General features: G+C 35.1%; 2 long non-coding RNA genes across 8 annotated transcripts in view; both read left to right on the top strand.

The window, feature by feature from the left end:
• The window catches only part of LOC140700875 (uncharacterized), a 105,304-nt gene that overhangs the window by 79,710 nt on the left and 9,984 nt on the right, over positions 1-15,610 (top strand). Inside the window, exons 6-7 of one of the 7 annotated variants that reach the window (XR_012079603.1) lie at positions 7,987-8,046; positions 8,868-8,911. The exons of 3 other annotated variants lie outside the window; for them this stretch is intronic. This is a non-coding gene — a long non-coding RNA (uncharacterized lncRNA). Of the gene's footprint in view, positions 1-2,406; positions 2,615-7,456; positions 7,633-7,986; positions 8,047-8,867; positions 8,912-15,610 lie in introns of those variants that run through there. 3 more of the 7 variants (XR_012079605.1, XR_012079608.1, XR_012079602.1) reach the window with 3 other exon arrangements.
• LOC140700876 (uncharacterized) lies at positions 8,915-13,622 on the top strand. The gene is made up of 3 exons (XR_012079609.1): positions 8,915-9,032; positions 10,141-10,178; positions 13,399-13,622. It is a non-coding gene; the product is annotated as an uncharacterized lncRNA (long non-coding RNA).

Here is a 15,610-nt window from a genome sequence, read left to right as displayed (position 1 = left end):
TGCTTCTTACTATAGGGATCATATGATTTTTTTTCCAGGCTGAGAGCCATGAGAAGTATTACACAGTGGCTTCGCACAGTATACCAAACATGGCTCTGTAGGCACGAGCTATCATATCGTCTATTTACATAGGAAAAAAAATCAAAGATTTACTCCTAAAGATTAAAAATAGGGTGATCTGAACCAATAGTGGTTCAGAAAAAAGAAAATAAGTGATTCTTATAAAATACATGTAACTCTTGTGTCCTGTTTTAAAGGAAACTTCATATTGCTCAGCAGGTAAGATTCCTTTTGTCCACAAAAAAAAATTATTGTTTATCCTATGATCTATTTCAGAGCCTGCAAAATTTCTTCCCATGGAGGTTATCTTGTAAAAAATATTGTTTACATATGAATATGTATTAAAAAGTAACTATATAATAAAATAGGCACTGAATAATTAAAAAAAATCATTAATGAGGTATTTCCCACTATTCTTTTCATTTTTTTTTTTAACTGAGCTGCAATATACAGTCTTTCCAAAGAACCAGCACAGTATAGTGGAAAGAAAGTCATCACTGGCTTGACACAAATCTGGCTTCAAATACTATTTTGAAAGTTTACCTACTTGATAACCATGGGTAAATCCTCAGTATTTCTGTTAGATGGAAGGAAACTTTTTTTGTTTTTATTAGTCAAAGTTATAAACATTTTCCAATGAGAGTTTCTAATCAGCATGAGTGATTTTACATTTCAAACTTGGTGCAAAGAAAATTCAGATTTATTAATCTTGAAATCTTATCACAGATTAACTATAGACTTCTTTAGTGAATTTTATAATATTCAAGAGAACAGCAAGTAGTTCTATAGCTTTGTGGAACACATATTGGGACAAAGAAAACTTTAGGTCAACTAAAAGCTAAAAACATGTTACACTAAAGAAAGGCAACTTTTTTTTTCTCTATTGAAAAAGAAAAAAGTGAGCTCAAACTAAAATATGTTACAAAGAAAAGACTAAGAAAAATTAAATTTAGTTTCTTTCTTTCTTCCTTCCTTCCTTCCTTTCTTTCTTTCTTGCTTTCTTTCTTTCTTTTCTTTCTTTCTTCTTCTTCCTTTCTTTCTTTCTTCCTTCCTTCCTTTCTTTCTTTCTTTCTTTCTTTCTTTTCCTTTCTTTCTTTCTTTCTTTCTTCCTTCCTTCCTTTCTTTCTTTCTTTCTTTTCTTTCTTTCTTTCTTTCTTTCTTTCTTTCTTTCTTCCTTCCTTCCTTCCTTCCTTCCTTCCTTTCTCTCTTTCTTTCTCTCTCTCTTTCTTTCTTTCTCTTTCTTTCTCTCTTTCTTTCTTCCTTCCTTTCTCTCTCTTTCTCTCTTTCTTTCTTCCTTCCTTTCTCTCTCTTTTTCTTTCTTTCTTTCTTTCTCTCTCTCTCTTTCCTTCTTTCTTTTCTTTTGTGGGGGGTGTACTGACAGAAGCCAGTCGGAGGGCACGACCTTAGATAGGAAAGCCTAATTTTCTCCTAACAATGAACCCCAGAATTAAGAAGAATTGCCCACTTTGAAGGACTTACCATGGTTAAACTAAAATTAAATGGAGACCAGGCTTGAAAATCCTACAGGTAGACAAAATTATTTAAGCCATGTCTGCAAAATGAATTCTAGCTTATTTCATGAATGTAAGAAAAACTTAGCTTATTTCTTACTAATGCCTCTGATAATCATAAAAGAAACTTAAGTCATCTTCCTAAAATGGAGGAAATAGTCGCTTTTAACCAATCCCCAGCCATCTGGAAACTCCCGCTGTATTTACCAATCATTGTAGAGGTTAAACAACTTTATTTTCACTTTATAAGCCATCAGGTAACATCATGTTTCTGAGCTTCATACTAGTTTGGGGTTTGAAGTATCCTTGTTTGCAAACACTTTGTTTCTTGCTCATTTAAATATTCATACCTAGTAAAGTCCTCTGAATTTTCTTTTAACACCAAGTACAAAATAACCCCTGCCAATAGAAAAGAGCGGCTGAGCTGAGTCCGTTTAATTTACTCTTCCCAAATTTACCAATCAGAAAAGGGCTTCCAACTCTCCTAGAAAAAAGTGACCAAAGAAGGGGAAAGAGGAGAGGACCTGCAATAATTGGGCATCATCTACTTGAAAGCACATACCAGGAGTGGAAAAAAATGATTGCCTGTTATTCAAAAGAATATTCTCTCATACACAAGTGTACTGCTGAAACAAACCACGAGGTAGAGAGATTTGTTTGACATTATTGTGCCATTGCTAATGCAGTTATCGCTAATTACATTTATGGAAATGAAAATGATCTATAAACTTGGTATTGACATAATTTAATTCAGTTTTCTTCTAACATTCTCTTTATTTCACAATTTGTTAACATATTAAGGAATGTGTTCAGGATTCATTTGATTTCTTTACAGTTACTCACTTCTTAATCAAGTAACTTCCTGAAAGTATCAGCTTAACTCAAGGACTAAACTATCTGCCTGGATTTTAATTGGAAGCTACACATACACAGTATTTTATAAGAAATCATTTCCTGGCATTGTCTTGATCAAAGTAATACAACTCAGGAAACAATGTTGTGCATCTTGTGAACCAAAAAATAAAAATTGATTACTCAGAATATTTAAGGAATTAAGGGATTTTTCTGTATGGCACTTTAATTTACTAAACCTTTCCAATTAAAATACAAATAAATGAAATACAAGTGAATAAAATATAAATTTATGACGTATTAGAATAAAATAAAATTCACTTGCACCTAAAAATATAGATTGAAATCATTACAGGATTTCAGGTTAACTTGAGATCTTGATTTGTCATTTGAAACCATACTGAATGTCATTTTTTACTTTACTTATTAAAGAGGAGGTTTAATTGACATAAAATGTGTTAATTCAGTGTGACATAAAATAATTTACTGAATTTGAAAAACATTAAGTGGCAAAGAAATGGAAGCAAGTTAACTAACTAAGTAAATCATTATAAAAACTGCACCCATAGCTGGGATTGGCTTTGAATTTACCTCATATACCTTCTATACATTATTATGATGAAATATGCAGCTCTCATTACCATAACATGTTGTAATTAACAACAAAGGCTAAGAGGCTGGGACCTTGGGACTGGCAGAATGAAGGAATGGCTTGAGAAATTGGGTGGCTGTAAACAGATGATCAGTCATTTCTAATTAAAATATATTTCAAAAGCATCCTATCCTTTTTTGTAAGTTCTTACACAAAAGCCAGCATCTCATATCCTTTACTTTCTTGTACTGATCAACTATACAAGCTTTATTCATGTCCAGAAGTTTTCTATGAAAACAGGGGATGTCTTGACCAGCCCGAGTCACTCCATCCACACTGGCTATCTTAAAGTTGCAGTCAGAGCATCCCAACTCCCAGGAATATATGAAAGCTGGGGTGAGTTTGGGATCAAGGTTAACAGGAAATCAGGTATGTTGGCTTTTGTTTTTACTCCCAATATGCCTGCAAGATTGTAAAGGACAGAATGCTACAATTATTTTGATATAAAGCCAAAAAGTACATGCCACTAGGAGAATAAATTTCTAGTAATGCATGGGCAAATGTCCCTTCTGGGCAGAGAACTCAGTGGGTAGGAGAGGTTGACGGTCTGCATATACAGCTGCATGAACTTCGCACTGAACAGAGTCAGTGAATGGAAAAAACAGATCTTCAATGACCCAAACCTCTGGAGGGTACAGACCCAAAACACTTTTTTTAAATACATGATTCAAAGGCTTATTCTCTTATGATCTCATTTTTTATCTGGGAGAAAAAAAATCTTCTCCAAACTTCCCCATTTTTTTTGCCAAAATAAAACTAAATAATACATATGATTCCATCTACAATTACAATTACATATTTTCTGCAAGTGATTTTTGTTCATGTGAAATGATTAGCAAGGGCAAATGACAGTGATTCAGCTTTTAATCAAAATTTATATCTATTTGGTCAAACTGTCAACATGTCCTTGATTCACCTCACCTTTGTGATGCTAAGGATGCACCATATTTCATATTTTTCCTGAGTTTTGTTTCTTTTTTTACATAAGACCCAAATAGCTTCTACTCTTTCTTCTTCACTCAGTAATTTAATTTACTGCTACTGACCTCCACTTTCCTTCTGGTCAATACAGCCACTAAAAAATAGAACCAGAGGGCTTTGTAGCTGTGTGACTTTAATAAATCATGTTGCCTCTCTGAGCTTCAGTTTTTTAATTTATAAAATGTGAAAGCAGACCCACATATTTTTCAATATCTCACCTAGATCTTAAAGCTGTGAAACCAAAGAATGTGCAGAAATGGAGGAGGGATATGTCAGAGTCTGTGGGGAAAATAAAATGTGGAAAAGATATACTAGGTACCAGCAAAAAACAAAACAATAACCCCTTTCCCTGGTGTTGCAAAATGTTTGCTAAAAAGACAGGGAGATTTTTTCCTAAAGATGGGCCATCTTTTTACTTCCAACTTGAGATAGTGAAAGCATCAGACTGAAGTAGGAACAGGAAGAGCAAAAGGGCAGCAACAAGATTGGACCTAGAGCATGTTCTGTTTACTAAAATAGGTCAGACCCAGAAAGACACTCTGCATGACAGCACTTACATGTGGAATCTAAAAAATAATAATAAATACATGTACGTGCAAACAAACATACATTCACAGATACCGAGAACAAACTCAGTTATAAAGAGGAGAGGGAAAAGAGAGGTGGAAATAGGGGTATGGGATTAATAGATACAAATCACTGTATGTAAAATAGATAAACAAGGATATATTGTGTAGAACAGGGAATTATACCCATTGCTTATAACAATGTATGATGAGGTATAATCTGCAAAACTACTGAATCACTATGCTGCACACTTGAAACTAACACAATATTGTAAACCAACTATATATGAATTTTAAAAAGGAAGAGCAAAAGGGCAATGCTAGGTATTCTCCTTTGGCCTATTCAGTTGGACAATGAAACATACATGATGTTGCTATGATTGTGAATATCCACCCTCTTCTTCTCTATTAAAAAAAACTGTGGTGAAACTTGGAACTGAAATAGGATTTGACACTTTTAAAAAATAAGCCTTTCCACCAAATGTCAAGGATTCTGTGATGAAATGATTCTTAGATGAAATAAAATACCAAAAGCTTTGTATTTCTCGTGAGATTGGAACATTTCTAGAAGAGGCTGACTTCCACAAAGACGGGGAAAAAAATCAAGCTGCAAAATTGTTAATCAAGAGTGTTTGAACCTCCAAATATGAAGTGTTAGTTTCTAAAATAATTCAGGTATACATTTTGGTGTACAAGTAATTCCATATATTATATAGTCCCTAGAAAAATAAAGAAATTAACTGTGAAAAAACAGTCAGGCAAGGGAGGCGAGGTGTTTGGAATCTTCTCCTAAAATGTTGATTGTTTCATGCTAGGTCAAAAGCTCATGCAGAATATTTAGTGAATTATTATCTACTCACACTGGTATTTTTGAAAATTGTTGTATTTACCGAATTAAAATTTTTACTTTTACTTCCTCTTCAGATTTCCTTTGTGACTTTGGGAAAATCATTGAACTGCTGCCTGCTTGTTTCCTCATTTATAACATTAATCTTCATTCATTCGTTTCCTTAAAAAATATCTCCCACGTACCTTCAAAGTGCAAAGCAAATGGCTTACTGATATGTCAGGTACAGTGACAAATTTAGACGTGAGTCTCATTGAACTTGTTATCTTGAGAGAGAGGGGAAAATAACACGTATGTAAATAATGCGTTCTTGGTGTTATGTAACAAACTATTACACAGGTTGAAAGTGACAAATGCCATAAAGAAGTTGAGATAAAGTACAATGTAAGTTCAGAGCAAGGCGAGATTATTTAACTTAGAGATGAACGGAAAGACTTTAGATGAGCTGAAATTTTATCTGGGCATAAAAACAGACCTTGAATTTGAATATACAGAAAGAAGAAAGAAGCATATACTGGGCAGAGGTAGGTGTCCACCACGGAGTTCAGTTTTCCAGGAGCTTAAGATGCAAACAAGCAAACAAAAAATTAAATAGCAGTAATTAAATTTGGACCAAATTGCAGAATGTGCTGATTGCCCATGTCCAGAGTCCAAGATTTATTCTTTAAACTTTATGAAGACACTGAAGGTTTTTGAAGCAGGAAGAGGCAGAAATTAGTTACTCTTAGGAAGATTAAATAATATATATAACAAATATATATATGTATATATATATATATATAAAACTGATATAGATGTATATATAACAGATACATATGTATACATAACAAATTTAACCTTCCTAAAAGAGTATATTTCTAAAAGAGAGAGAGAGAGAGAACCTTGTCTTCCCTGACTGGATGTGTAAAGGAACTCCCAGAACATTCTTTGCAAAGACAGGGAGAGAGGCATGTCACTTTTTCATCAGCAACCTTATGTGCTACTATTTGCATTAACAGTAATGAAAGAAAATAAACATAAAGAGCTCTATTAGAGCTTATTTACCTCAACACTGAAACAAGGCTTCCTGTGATAAATTAGTTTACTGAGAGGGACAAGCGTAGAGAATAGATGACAATAGATTTTTTTTCTAAGTAAATTAGTAATAAAAGATATTAGTGTCAGAGAAGAGTTAGTTTTAGGATTTGAAGCATTGTATTACATAAGAATAAACAATACTAGATTAGTGGAAACTTAAGTGGCATGGGGTCCATCTTGGAGCGAGCAGTGTTATGTGAGTCTCAAGGAGACAATATATATGAGTATGAACAAGACCCGTGTATCCAGAGCCATGTCAGCTGGTGTGTCCTTTGCGTTTTCAGCTGTGATCCCATTCCATGCAAAGTATTCCCATCTTCCTCCCATTTCCCTTATGCTTAAATTTCTTCATGCAGGCATCACAGATCTGAAAGATGGCTTGTCAAAGTGTTTGTGTGTGTGTGTGTGTGTGTGTGTGTGGGTGTGTGATTTTTCTATAAGATTTTCTTTTCTCTTGAAAAACTCACAGAGGCATTGAGGCCACCTAATTCCATACTCAGCGCATTATATATGGTCCATCTTTGCTGCTTCAAATAGCGTCTTACCATTTAAGTGCATTTCCTGTAATCATTTCTACTCATTTTTGCCTTACTTTGTCTGGGACCATGCCTTAAAAATATTTGTGTTTATTGAAACTGTTCTACATACGGTAGACATAGAAAAAATTAGAAAATAAGTAAGTAAATAAATAAATGGCCGATTTGAGAATAAATACAACCTGAGGAAAAAAATGCTATTTTTCAGTCCTTTCCCCAGACGTGAGTGTTTTGAAATCACACCATCTTCTCATTTTACATTGGAATAAAAACACTTCCAATCTTTCATGTGGTTAGAAATCTAAACACTGCCAAAGATACAGCTCTCATTTCACACTTCAGAAATGACGCAAACGATCATTTTATCCCCCCAGGGGCTGAAATAATGGGTAGTCTTTGCATGTGCTCTGGTTGGAAAAGACTGCAGATTACCTACTGTTCCTTTTAACCGTGCTCATCCAGATACCACATCATCACCACTGAAAACTTCATTTTTTTTAACAAGAAGGAAAAAAAAAATGAGAGCAAAACGCTTGTAAGTGTGTTAACTGTTAAGTAAATGTTAATTATCCATTCAAGGTGGCAGGCAGGCTCTCTTGTAGACAGACACCAAGTGCTTGGAATATATGTGAGGTTATTCACCTTCAAACCCAGGCAGATTCTGTAAATTTCGCTTTCAAAGCAGACCACGTGCAAGATTTTACATCAGCTCTTCAGCAGGCAGGCATGATATAAATCCAGCATGTAAATAAAGAAATTATGCTCGGAGACAGGGCTCCAGGTCATTTCTCTTTATCGCCTTCTGTTTTGTTTCTGAGGTTTAGACGCTAGTTGTGTTGTTTTTCCCCTTTTGCATACTTTATCAGGGTTGATGAATTCTGACGAGATGATTTTGTTTTTCCAGATGCGAGAGACGATTTTCTGAGTAGCATAGTTATCAGTTTACTTAGGGAGCTTATAATAGGTGAGTAACTGATATACGTGTTGGATGAACTATTTTTAACAGTTTTATGTAACATGGAAACTCAAGGGGTAATGTAGGAACTGTAACGTTTACAGTCTTGGAAACCATTTACTTGCTTCAGTGACCTTGGGCTGGTTCTTTCCGTAATCCAAGCCTTCATGTTCTTGTCTAAAAATGTTGGTGACAAACCCTGATGCACAGGGATGACACAAGGATGCAATTAAATTTCCTGTTACATAGTAGGACTTTTCAATTGTGTTTTATTTTAGCCTAATTTAAATCAAACTGTTTAATGCATATTAATCAGGTTCACTGTTACAGGGATTCAAATATGCTTTCAATTCAGTTGATTTTTGTCAAGCAAGTCCCATTATGAAGCCAACAGTGAATTCTATGTGGGTTCAATATAATTAGTATCGCTTAAAATTAATTTTCCCTGAGCATTATAAATGAGCATAATTAGTAGTAAGAGAAAACTGTTGATATTCTGTATTCACTCATTAAATGAAGGTGCACATTTAGGTCTTTTCTCCAGCTTAACTGTCAAGCGTTCTCTAAGCCCATGACTCAGTTCCATTGCTGCTATATCCAGAACCCCTCCTCTAATTTAGCAACTGACAAATACTCATCTGATTTCTACAAAGTGTAAAGGCATTACACATAAGACATATCCAACACAAGACTCTGTTGATGGTGATACTCACTCAACAAGATGACTGAGGATTTCAAATTTCATTGTATGTTCTTTTAGACATTTTGATTTTTAAAGCATATTCATGTATAATATGTAAAATAACTACAAAAAGATTCTGTCTTTAAAGATTTTAAGCAGGCGTGAGAAAGAGACGGTGCACGTAGCAGCCTCCTGCTCGGCTGTTGCCATCTTGAAAGTCACAATTGCTGGACAGGGGATCTGGACTTTTGTTTCGCGCTGGGCCTGCCTATTACGCAGCTGGACCGTCATACACATCATAAGGCATTATAAGGTAGAATATGGTCAAACCAAAGTGAATAGTACTCACAATCCCTGACAGAATGAAAAGAAAACCAAATCACTGTGTCTAACAAACAGGCTAGAGCAGGATGGAGCAGGCTGAAAGGAACAGGTGATGCCAAGCATGTTGTTACTTCTGCAAATGGTCCAGTCTCTAATATGATTTCACTCATTTTCAAATAGATCAAGCCGTGTATTCCAACTAAAAGAGGATTAGAATTCTACGGTTATGATGTTTTTTCAACTTTGGCACGCTAGCATTTTGAAGTAGCATATGTTCACTCAGACTGAGAAAGTTCCAAAGTGCAAGCTAATACCCATTAGTAATCAGGAGTGTGGGTGTTTATTAACTTAGTGAAAGTTAATTCCCCCTCCTTAAATTTAAATTTTCTACCCTTCTAATCTGTTGCTGCAACTGCCCTTTGGCAGATCCCCAAAGGGGCTGATCATGTCTATAATTCATGCAACAGGAGCAACTTGTTGTCAACTGACTGACAAGACAGTGTCAGATGGGTCACTTCGTGACACATTTGAACTTAATTGGTATGAATTGTCAAAATCTTAGGGCTGCTTCTGAATGCAAGAGGTTATCGATCCAAGCCATCAAATTAAGCTGCACCAAGAAAAGATGCACCATAAAATCTAACTTCTTGAAAATCACTGTAGGCCAACGGAGTCATAAAAATTGGAGAGATGGTTCAGTACCAATGCCCTCTTTGTTCATGCTTCTTTTCTGAATTCCGCGCATCTTGATTTGAGCATGTGGACACGATACGTTGTGCCTAGCTTTTCTTAAGAGAGAGACTGAAATTTGGGCCAAGTGACTTAGGAAGCCAAGCTACGGCAGCTGACTGTTTCAGCAAACAGACATGTAGAGATGCCACAGTGGCAAATGGCGCTGAAAGGCACAAGAAAAGTGGGACCGGAAAAGCGCTGGGCAACACGTAGAATGATTGATGGCATGCTCTTCGCTGGGTGCCATCTGTTGAAAAGTACAAGGGAATCAGAGGAGAGGGTGTAATTTTTAAATAGCTTGTTACTTTTATGAAATCAATCAGTGTAATAGAACTTAAAAAGTACATGTCTCCTTGCCCTCCCAGACTCCAGCCCTTGCTTTCTCCTGTCAAAACTATTTTCGGTAAGTAAAAAAGAGGTCTTACGCCATATGTGTTTTAATATGATAATTTTCAAAGCTTCTATGTTCTTTTCCTTCTCAAGTCCAGGAAAAGGAAAAATTCTATTGCACAGAGTCTAGTCCAAAAATCACTTGAGGAAAGATTTTCAGAACAAGCTATTTCCCATTTTGCAATTGGTTATTTCATTCAGTAACACTCCCCAGTGTTCAAAGCCATGACTTTAGTTCAGAGTGGAAAATGAATAGGCAAAATAGACTAATATCACTGTGGACTTTAGACATCAGGCTTGTAAACGACCTTGTTATACCTGTCATTGATGGGTTCTTAATTTCCGTAAAGTTTCTTACTAACTTGTATGTTTATTAAAACCTGCTTTAATTCCCAATCCTTGCACTCCCTTCCTCCCGGCTCCCAAGCCCTCCTAGAGAAAATAAAAGGATTTTATGTGGACGTCCAAGTCCACTGTTTAAACGTTCTCAAGTCATTTGAAATATTAAATCAACTTGAGGACATTTTTCAATGAAATGTCACCAATGCTTTTCATACAAAGAGTGCACTGGAGAAGTCTCATGTAGTGATGGTGAAGTCCAGCCTGTATTTCACAGGAAAATATGCATCATCATTGATAAAGGGAAAGTTGTACCTACATTTCCATAAGGAATTTGCATAAATCTCCACAGCAATAGGACTTTAAAATATTCTATGAATTTTTTCTCTTGCAAGTCAGCCTTCTACAATGCATTTAAAATAAGGGAGGTTAGGCCTGTGTTATAAAACGAAAACTCACATATTTTCAATTGCATGGGTTAGAAAAGAGATGGGGAGATGACATTCTATGCTTTCACCTCATTTCTCGAGGCTGTGTATACTGACTTCAAATATTATCATGGATCAATATTAGCATTAAGCCAGCATTTTAGTGTATGTGTGTAAGGTTGAGCTCAGTCTTAGCAAAAGAGAATTAAAATGTATTAAATTCAACATAATAATTTATAGTGATTATAAGTCTTTCAAAAAGCAAAATTTCATTAACTCGATAATTATCACTAGACAAAAAATTGTCCTAATACCTTTTATGAAATTTTAAAGGTATTGCTTTGGGGCTTGAAGTAGTCGGGCAGTATCTTCTATGAATCCAGTTTTAAGACAAAATCTGGGACCTCTTTTGCTTCCTCCTCCCAATGTCTTATCAAAAAAATGGAGGTTCTTTAAGATCAATCCTGAGGCTCTTAGAATACAGAGGGAAAAATTAAACCATCAGAAATTAAAATTTGGTAAAAATTAAAAACCTAACTGTATGCCACCAATCTGAAGAGCCAAAAGTTTTTGTTTTGTTCCCTAAAGACTCAGCAATTAAAGCCAGAAAGACTTTTTAAGGAAACTTTACATGTGAACAGAAAACAAGTTCAAAGCTAGTTCCTTTGCCTTCTAACGTCAGCAAAGGCCTTCCAGACATGATCTTGCTTTGCTTTACTCAAGCATGTTGGGCTGTGCTGAAATCAAGTTCTATCAAGGCAGTTAATAATATACTAATACATTAATCCAGACCTACCCATTAATTCATTAACTATTTAACATTTATTAAGACCTTACTGAATTCTCTGCTAGGCAATATGTCAGTAACTGGGCTTAGAGATTTAAAAGACACAGTCCATAGATACCATTGGAAAGAATTTAAAAAGCAAAGGAAGAAAGTAAAAAATAAAACTTTATTCCAGACACTTGAAAAAAATTTCCTGATCCCTTCCCAACTGGCTTCATTACCACTATCATAAATAGACGTGAGAATAGACGTGTAAATAAATAGTTGCTATTCATGTGAGATAGTGGAATGTCAGCATCGTATAGAAAACAAGCAAACGTGAGATCAATTTCAGTGACACGCACGTTTGTGGTTTCCTAGCAGGAGTGTTGCTTGAAAGATCCCATTCATGTGTTCCAAACTGCTGTACTATGTCTGCCTTTTGCTCTTACAAAAGGAATATGCTGTTTTGAGGTGTGGGTAGTAGGTAATAGTGGTTGAACTGGAGAAAGAATTTGAAAAGAGAAGGAAGTAAGCATAGAACCCAGGAGAGAGATAATAGAATAGCTTCTTACCAAAGTTCAGGGGTCTACCGCTCCTGAATGTGGTGGAGGAAGAGTATAAAGCATATACAAAATCATCCAGAAAAGATTAAGAAACTGATAACGAATACATCTTTTAGGAGCAGACCACAGCCTGGAACACAAGTTGGAAGAAAAGGAAGGTTTTCTGTCTTCCTATCATTTAGTTCCCATCTTTAGTGCTTGTGTTGTGTGTATACGTACATATGCTCATGTATTATTGATCAAACTTCCCTCCACAGCCTAATTTTAAGAATGCACAGAGGTAGGAAGCACTGGCCTGTCCAGGAGTATATCATTTGCAAGTGCCCTAGGCAATGCCAGGCCATGACTGTGACATTGTGCTAGCAACTCACGCTGACATCAGAGAACAAGAAAGTCACAAGGAGTGTGAAAAACAGGCGTGATGGCAGACAGGGTCAGAAGAGAACCATTGATGAGAAGTCAGACAAGAAAGAATGAGGTTAAATTATGCTAATCAAAAAGAAAAGGCACATGAAGAGTTACATCTTCCCAAACACCTAGCAGAACGTCTTATGCATAGTAGGTCCTCAGCAAGTACAGATTATCATGCGGTCCTCACTACAGGTCATGGTTCTAGCACACCCCTTCATGCCGACCACATTCTTCACCCAGTTTCTGTTGAACGAGGGACCCTGGACCCTTCACACCAACCACAGAGAAAGGGATGGGGAGGAGCAAGTGGACATGTTTTTATTGTATTTTTAACTAACTGATTCCATCCTTTGATTAAAGTGTTAGGATGATTATGAGTTCGCATCATTATATTCGGGATAAAAGGAGTCATGTTTCTAACAATTGGAAGACGAGAGTAACAAACGTGAACGGGGAAAGATGGCATAAAGGCCCATGATGTTGAATTGGTATTAGAAATATTGGTGTGAACGCAGGTTTTTTAAAACATGTCTGTCTGTAAATATACAGGTATAGACTTGATATAGATGAATATATGGAGATATATATATATGAATGTATGGATATGTGTGTATGATTGTACGAATATATATCTTCAAACTTTGCCGGCCTGCACCTCAGCAGCAATGATACCACAGTATCAATGAGCGAACCTATCATCTGTATCTTCGTTTTTAAATTCAGTTCTCAATAAAAGAATCCAGCCCTTCTTGGAGAAATGACCGATTCCGGAGCTGAGTTAAGGAAATAATAAGCTACAGCTGGAATCTCTTTTTGGTGCCAGGAGAAAGGCCAGGACCAAAGCATGAAGAACACCATCATGCCATCACATAAACAGGACACACAAATCAGGTCTCTGCTGCCAGATCTGAGAAAGTTAAACATGTAAATAAATGGTGAAAATAACACCTTATAACCCATTGAATTCTGACTTTCTAAACCACGTAAATGACAATATGTTAATGAGGCCTACGGATTAGATGGTAATATAATATCAATGCTAATTTTTCTTTCATTTTGATGATTTTATGGTGGTTATGAAGGAGCAACCCTCATTTTAAGAAAGTGCACACTGTAGGATTTAGGAATAACAGAACATTATATTCTCAAATGACCAAGAAGAAAATAATGCCTATCCATACAAATAGAAATAAAACTATATAGCAAATGTGATGTAATGTTAACACTTTGAGACTCTGGGGAAAGATATAAAGTTGTTTTTATACTATTCTTGCCACTCTTTCTGTAGTTTGAAATTATCCCAAAGTAAAAATTTAGCAAACAAAAGAAACAAACAAAAAAATCAAAATATAGACCTGGTGCTCATATGAAAAATTATGCTCTGCTCTAAGTTTACCTAAGACAGGCTTGTGAGCAGGCTGCAATCTACATGCAGCCTCACTGCTTCTTGCAGTATTTTTCAATATTAATTTACAAAGATAGGCTTGGAAGGTTTGTGGAAGGCTTTGTCATTGAGACTAAAAAAAAAAAAAGGTTTTATTGCAAATTTAACAGAAGTAAAAATAAAACCTGTTCTTTTACTTTGAGGTGTCTTTACAACATTCAATAAACCTGATGTGAGACAATAGTGCACATTTGGGGAAGAAAAAGCCGTGGTCACTCCTGATCGCTCTTTAATAATATGTAGTGTGAAAAAGACAGGAGGGCAAATATACAAAATAGAAGTGTCTGTGGGCATATTGGGGTTGTGTTCAGAGTTTAAAGATACCTTGAGTGATGTTAACAAATTGACCCTAAGGTCAACAGTGAAGAAGGACCCTTTCTGGACTATGAGATATTAAAGGTTTTTTTTTTCTCAAGAAGACATTTTTCAAGAAACCAAATCATTAGATGCTGATTTTGCCATCAGGTATCATCTCCGTCTCCACTTACTGCACATCACGGTAACAATTATTCATAGGCTGCCTTTGAATTATAAAGGAATCCCCAATCACATCCACATATTTGTTTCACAAACAGGTATAATACAGTTTAAATTTAAGCATCCCAGAAATAGCACAGTAGCATTTATTATAACTAATTTTAGAACAATGTAATAGACAACAAAGAAAGATGTTTATTAATTGTACATATTTATGATGTAGCATGAGACATGGTCTATTTGACTTAAAAAATGTAAGTTATAAAGCAATATAAAAATAAATACCCATGTTGCAAAAAATAATATATGCACTAAAACATTAGTAGCAGGTATATTTATGAAATGGAACTATGAGATTCTCACTTTGTATTTTTTTATATTTTTTCCTATTTTTCAATAATATTAATTTTATTATTTTGTGAATAGATAATAGCTACATATTACATTAATAATATAATATATATCATAGGTAGTGATATATTATAATTGTAAGGAAAAGACATTTCAACAATGTATCCAATAAAAGGGATGTGACAACCACAAACCTGCTTGATGTGTGTAGCTACAAGCTTTATGAATAGATAATGTTAATGCGTGTGGACACAGAAAACATTCGTTTAAAAGAGTGTAATGATTCTTGGACTTAAGATCCATCATTAAACAAGAGAGAGAATGGAGAAATATTCTGAAAATGCAAATTGACTTGACGGGTTTAAGTGTCTCCAGAGTCTTATCCCTTAAGACATCAAGGACTGAACTGGAGATACCATTATTGATTATATTACCAGTTAGAAAGAAATGTTCTTTAAAAAAATAAGTACAGATGACCCAAATTAGGTCAACCTAATTTCCATGATACATTCATGTCATTTCTAGATGTTTCAATTTCCAATTGGACAATTTCTGGAAAGGTCAAGCTACAAGTCTTATTTATTTATTTGCTAATTATTTAGTCATATATATATATATATAATCCTTTGTTTTACTTCTAGCTGAATAATGAATTTTAGCAAT

Source organism: Vicugna pacos, chromosome 13, assembly GCF_048564905.1.
Source record: "Vicugna pacos chromosome 13, VicPac4, whole genome shotgun sequence".
Classification (NCBI taxonomy): Eukaryota; Metazoa; Chordata; class Mammalia; order Artiodactyla; family Camelidae; genus Vicugna; species Vicugna pacos.
Note: the sequence above shows the minus strand (reverse complement) of the source record. Positions and strands in the feature narration are given on the sequence as shown.